The sequence below is a fragment of the Onychomys torridus genome, chromosome 11 (assembly GCF_903995425.1).
Source record: "Onychomys torridus chromosome 11, mOncTor1.1, whole genome shotgun sequence".
Taxonomy (NCBI): Eukaryota; Metazoa; Chordata; class Mammalia; order Rodentia; family Cricetidae; genus Onychomys; species Onychomys torridus.
In genome coordinates this window covers 57,460,144-57,466,143 of record NC_050453.1, presented here as the reverse complement: position 1 = coordinate 57,466,143, position 6,000 = coordinate 57,460,144, and positions in this window count along the sequence as shown.

The window sequence follows — 6,000 nt, the reverse complement described above, 5'->3', positions numbered from 1 at the left end:
AAGACCTGAGGTCGCATTCGCCATTGTATCGCATATGATGGGCAATGAGCACAATCTTAATGTCCTATTCAGAAGTTATGTCATCAAACCCACCCGCAAGCTGCTGCGCAGGGCCTTGGTGCCACCTGGAAGAAGAGCTGGACAGGGTCCCCCTTGGAAACCGGAGCCTTAAACTGGCCATCCGTGGGTAGAGGCTGGACAAAGGGAAGGGGGATGGAGGCTAGCTGCTTCCTGTGGCCCATCACTGCACTCCTCACTTGGCCATCGGCAACATCCTTGTGCTCCTTGTCTCCTGGTATCTTCCCTCACACACCTGCCAGCAAAACCAACAGGAGTCCAGCCCGTTCGCTCTGATCCCTTCCCGAGTCACTCAGTAAGAGGCTAACCGGGACCACTTCAGGTTCACGGTGTCCCCTGCAGAGCCGTTCATCCTGTCTCAAGGCCACGGTCAGGTCATTAGGTGTGATCCGAGTATCCCCCTGCATGTGCAAAACAGTTTCATGCATCCCCTTGACCAGCTTAGCTGTGGTCAGCTCAAAGCCAGCCCTCCCTTCCCATGATGGTTCCCGGGACCCTCACTGTCTTCAACCTCATCCTCTCTCCTGCCCCTTTCATTAGGGTATTGACCTTCACAGGACCCAGGTCCAGCTATGGTCACAGTGGAGCCTCCTTCCTGTCATCCCTTGCCAATCAACCCGCTGTGCCTTCTGTAGGCTGACCTCTCCCTCCCCCAAAACAATCCCCAGCACACTCAGGTGGCTCTGCCGTTGCCAGGTGCAGAGGATGTTCTGGTCATAGCCTTTCTGCTCCTGGCTGCTCCACGTGACACCCTTGATCTTCTCTCTCCCTCACAAAGTTCTCCGCCTGGCTTCAGTGGCGGTGCCCCTAAGCCTCCTCCTCTCTCACTGTCCTTCACATCTCCCCGAGTATTGCCTTTTCCTAGGCTTCTGTCCTCAGCCAACGTGGCTCAATCTGCAATCTAAGTCAAAAGGCCTCTCTGCTCAGAAGTTCCTCCTCTTGGGGTTTTCTCATGTTCGTCATAGAATCTGACCCTGAGATCTGCCTGACCCCAGGCTCCTGACTTGCCTTTCTGGCTATTAGATGGAACAGTCCTCTAGGCCCCCCCAGTGCCTGTTCAAAACCAGCAAGCTCTGTACCAAATGCTCCTTCACATTGTTTATCTTAACCAGTGGTGCCACCATACACCAAGTAGTTCAAGCCAGTAACCGGGGGCTGTCATTTCTTAATGAAACTCTGGTCTCCAGCATCTGTCCCCCGCCTCCACGCCTGCTATCACTGTCCTCGTCCAAGCTCATTTCTCATTCGCTGACCGCTCTTGTTAGGAACCACCAGAGAGTTTGCTCGTGATCCAATCACATTCCTTCCCTGCTTCAAAGCTTCCAGGGGGACAGGGTAGGTACAGGAGTTCTTTATGGAGGCCACGGTCTGCCTGTCCCTCTGGCCTGTGATCCAGAACAGTTGGCATGAGCTCCTGGGTTGGGTCCATGCAAGCCCTTGGCAGAGGGGGCACTAGACAGGCCCTACAGAGAGACACTCACCTATGGGTGTCAGGTTTTAGGTCCCAGCAAGCCACTGCCCTCTGGGGCTTTTATTCTTAGCATGAGACTTGGGCAAGAGCTAACTCAAGCTTCCTATCAGCTCCTAACTCATTAGTCCTATTTCGCAGGGCTGAGGGAGCTGAGCTGGAAGAAGTGATCGATGGGATATAAGAACACCCAAGCTTGAGCTTGCTGCATAAGCAAGCCTGAAACTCTGCATCTGCTTCCCAAGGTACAAACCCTCCCTTCGAAGCAATGGGCCCCAGTTGAGCCCTTGGGCAGTGCCCTATCCCTCGAAGCCAGTCCCCATGGCTGTGGTAGTGCCACAGCCAGGGTCCAACCTGTGGTCTGTGCTTATCAAATGAGCCAGGCAGACGTGCCCCTGTGAGATCATTCCTTCACTTGTAAAGCAAGAGGGGAGGTTGGAGCATAAATACAGCCCAGTGGCTGTTTACACATCTCTCTCTGCCACTCACTAACCGAGCAGCTTTGAGCTGGGTTTGAAAGTCTACATATTGGACCAGTAAGATGGCTCACTACATGCTGCCAAGCCTAAGTTCAACACCCAGGTCCCACGTGATGAAAGGACAGAACTGACTTCCGCGTGTCCCATGGCTCACATACGTACAAACGTACATACATGAATGAAACTTTAAAAGCTCTATGCATTGATGTATGGGTATATGCATGAAAATTATTAAACAATAAAAAGGCATCACCTTGTATTCCACTAATATCCACAAATATTATTTGACAAGGATAATGAATAATAAGAATTTAATATATTCTATAATATTTTTAGAACATACCATTTCAGGGCATTTTGTCCTAGAGCAAATACCTTTAAAAAAAAAAAATCAAAACTCTACCTGCCTCACTTTCTTCACCAAGGTGGGAATAGCAACTGCCTCCACCCAGGTTGTAAGAACTGGATTGTTGATGCAAAGACATTTAGACCAGCCCTTCCATACGGGCACACGGTAAGTGTGGGTGGTTCCTGCTCAGCATGACCTCCTGCCACTGTGACCAGAGACTCCCAGCCATCAGGCCATCTCTATCAACCTTCAGCTAGCTAGACCACCCCCAGTGAGTCTTGACTTGGTTTCCCAAGACTGTTTTCCTCTTCCAAACATAAAAGCTGGGGGCAAGTGGGCCCAAGGATGCTAAGATCCTCTGATAATTAACTGCATGCAGGGACACAGAGGGTCGACTCTGGTCCAGCATCTCTGCTGTTACCATTGTATGACCTCAGGCAGGCCCAACTTCCCCACTGACCCCCCTTTTCCTAGATGACTCCAGAGCCTACTGAACTCGCCTGTGGCCCCACAAAAGGTCAGTTCACATGAGGGAGGTAATTTGAGGCAGGCCTAGAATCATGTATTTTCCTCAATTGCTTACACACTTTATTGAGTATTCCAAAGAAATAATCAGTACACACACTTGACGGCTCTGTCGATATTGATACGGAGAGCTGGTGGGTAGGAGCATGGGGGTAAGCATATGTCATGGTTGGTATAAGGCTCATGACACGAAGGATCCTGGGAATGGACAGCAGATATGGCAGAAGCAGCCTTTGCTAACAACTCAAGTTTGAAACTGCTGACGTCTGGCCCCTTGGAGCTGACACCTGCCAGTGAATTGCTTTTTCTAGGTTTTTGTCTCCTAATGAAGGAAATGTGGTATGAAAAGGACCAGCAGAGGGCTTCCCAATGTTGGGCTTCTGGTGTGGTGCAAGGGCTGCTCAGACTAGGCCTGAATGGACCTATCCTGGACCCTAGATCTTCCCCAGCACCACTGGGCACTGTGGAGTGATGGCTGAACCCTTGGATGCAGAGCCAGGCTCCGAATCCCAGTGTGGACTCTTCCTAGCATACAATCTTGGGCAGGTCAAGCTGCCTTCCTATCTGAAAACTGGTAGTGACACTTCCCTGTGTGTTGTAAAAGGAAAATGAGTATTGTGTGCACAAACCACATGCACACATGTGCACATGAACATACACATGTAACAGGCCTGGGATGTAATAGTGTGCTGCTCATCTGTCATTCTCAGCACATGTCTATGCAGTGGGAAGCAGGGTTTCCATTACTGCTGGCTCTTCTGCCCCTGCCTAGGCTCCCATCTGTAGAGCAGCCGCATGGAGTGAGGGTGAGGAATACACTGTGGGAACATGGGTCCCCCAGAATCTAGCCTAAGTCTCCTCTCTGGCTCAGCAGCCTTCCTCAGCCAGATCTGGGCTACGTGCATGCCCACAGGCAAACTCCTTCCCTCTCTTTGGGACACGCTCCTCAAGGAGTCCTGAGGACAGTTGTCTAGGTGACCTTCCTGGGCTCTGCTGGCTTCGGGTAGTTCTGCAAGTGTGCCGCCCTGTCTGCACTACGCAGCCCTTGGCAGTTCCCATTGTGCAAAGCCAAAGTCATCCTCAATCCAACTAGCCTTGGAACTGTCCCCGAGAGCCACTGCGGTGCTATAACCCTCCGATCAGCCTGGAAGGATTTGGCAATCATCAAACATCCCAACCCTAATGGGTACCTTGAAAACCACTAGAGAATCATCTCCATCAAGTGAAGGCACACCCCCTCCCGCCCCGAGCCCCCGTGTGTTCCCTTTACTTTCACTGTGTCCTTCCTAAGACCTGACGTCCGGACCACACAAGCAATGTCCCCTTGCCCCTCAGATGGGCAGTGCTCAGAGGACTGCACGGGCTCTCTCCCTAGTCTCTAGCCCAGTCTCTCACCCAGGCTCAGAGCAGCCAATCACAGCAGGCCAGGAGTGGCCCATCCCCTGCTCAGGAGCCCCCTCCTCTACTCCCTCCCTTTATGGGTGTGTCGCACACACTGAAGCTTAATCAGGTGAAGTGTACCTGGTTCCTAGTGCTGTGGCGGTGCAGCTGGGCCAGAGGCCAAGGGAGATAGATGCGGAGAGGCGCGCGCACAGGCAGCTTGGAGTTCCTGCCGTCACCTGGAGTCCCAGGAGCCCCTGGCCGGGAACAACAGTGCACGGAGATCAAACCCCAGGCAAGTAGCTGATCACTGTGTGATGGAGACTGAGGGATGTGTTTTGTCCTGAAATAGAGTTGGAGGAGGGAGGCTGCTGTTTACTTAGGGCTTAGTCACCCCCTCACAGCTCGCCTACCCAAAGAAGAAATAGAGCCGGGCCACCTGCTTGTGGGGCTACAGCACCCACCTCTGGGGGGAAAAGGTGGGATTAGCGGTGTCTCCAGGGACAGTACACCAGCCAGTGTCTGTCTGCGGACCTGCCCCCTAAAGGGCCTGCTGGGTTTGGATTAACGCCTGGTGGTACCTAGAGGTCATCATGGGATTTCTGTCTAGAGATTGGCTGGGAGAGGCTTTCTTGGGCAGAAGCTAAAATGTGAAGGGATGAAATAGAGGAGAGAGCCTTGACCTGGGTCTGGACTTGATAGCTGCCCCCCATGAGGTGCGGGGCGGCAGTGGGGGCCAGGCCTTCTGAGCTTTGCTTCTTCGAATCTCTTCTGGCACCTGTCAACGGGGGCAGTAGTTACTGTCTCCAAGTGCTGCGGAGACATTTAGCATTCAGCTCAGGGGGAACTCGAGGGAAATATTCTAACACTGAGGCTTGCTAGACCTGTGGTCTCCTTGAAGCTCACTTCAGCTCTCAGGCCCTTGGCTCCCCAGCCTGTAACATGAGGTAATAAAGCTACCCGGAAGGGAACTTGTGGGCATTAACTAAGTTGCTAGCACAAGGTAGGTGTCCACTAAGTAGCCACCCTTCTCTGTTTTAGGAGCCAGTGTTGTGTCAGTTAACATACAGGTTTCCTCCCCCGGGCACCTGTGCCTTTATCTGGAGGTAGAGATTGCATGGTGAATGGGTCCTGAACCTCTGCATCGCTGCTCTGCTGCAGACCTTAGGCATAGATGTGGCTCTCCAGAGTGCCTGCTTGCCATAGCCACGTTCAGCTCAGTAGCATATACTCAGGAAGAACACACTCCCCTCCATCTTTGACTACTTTCTGGGCACCTCCAAGCTGTCAGGAACAGTGGTGATCTCTACAGGATGGGGCAGTACACAGGGCAACATTCTGCCTTCTCTAGAGAGAGAGCAACGTGCGAAAGGGTGCAGCAAGGTCAATGGACAAGCCAAAGGTCCCCACCAGCATCCCAAACAGACTGTGACTAAGGAGAGACCAATAGACAAAGGCTTTGGGGACAGAAAAAGAATAGAATCGGGAGAGGGCAGAGAAGGTTCCATGGACAAAGAGATCCTCAAACAGGTCCCAGCAGGAGGAGGAGAGGTAGAGGGGTGGATAGAGAGAGGAGTGGCTGATGTCCCTGGAAGGGAACATCCCATGAACACAGGCTTGGAGGAGAGGACCCAAGGCCGATGGAGGGAAGAGAGCAGAGCAGCACCATGGTGTAACTGAGGGCTGATGGGGGCTGTGGTGAGGGCAAGATGAGGGAGGAG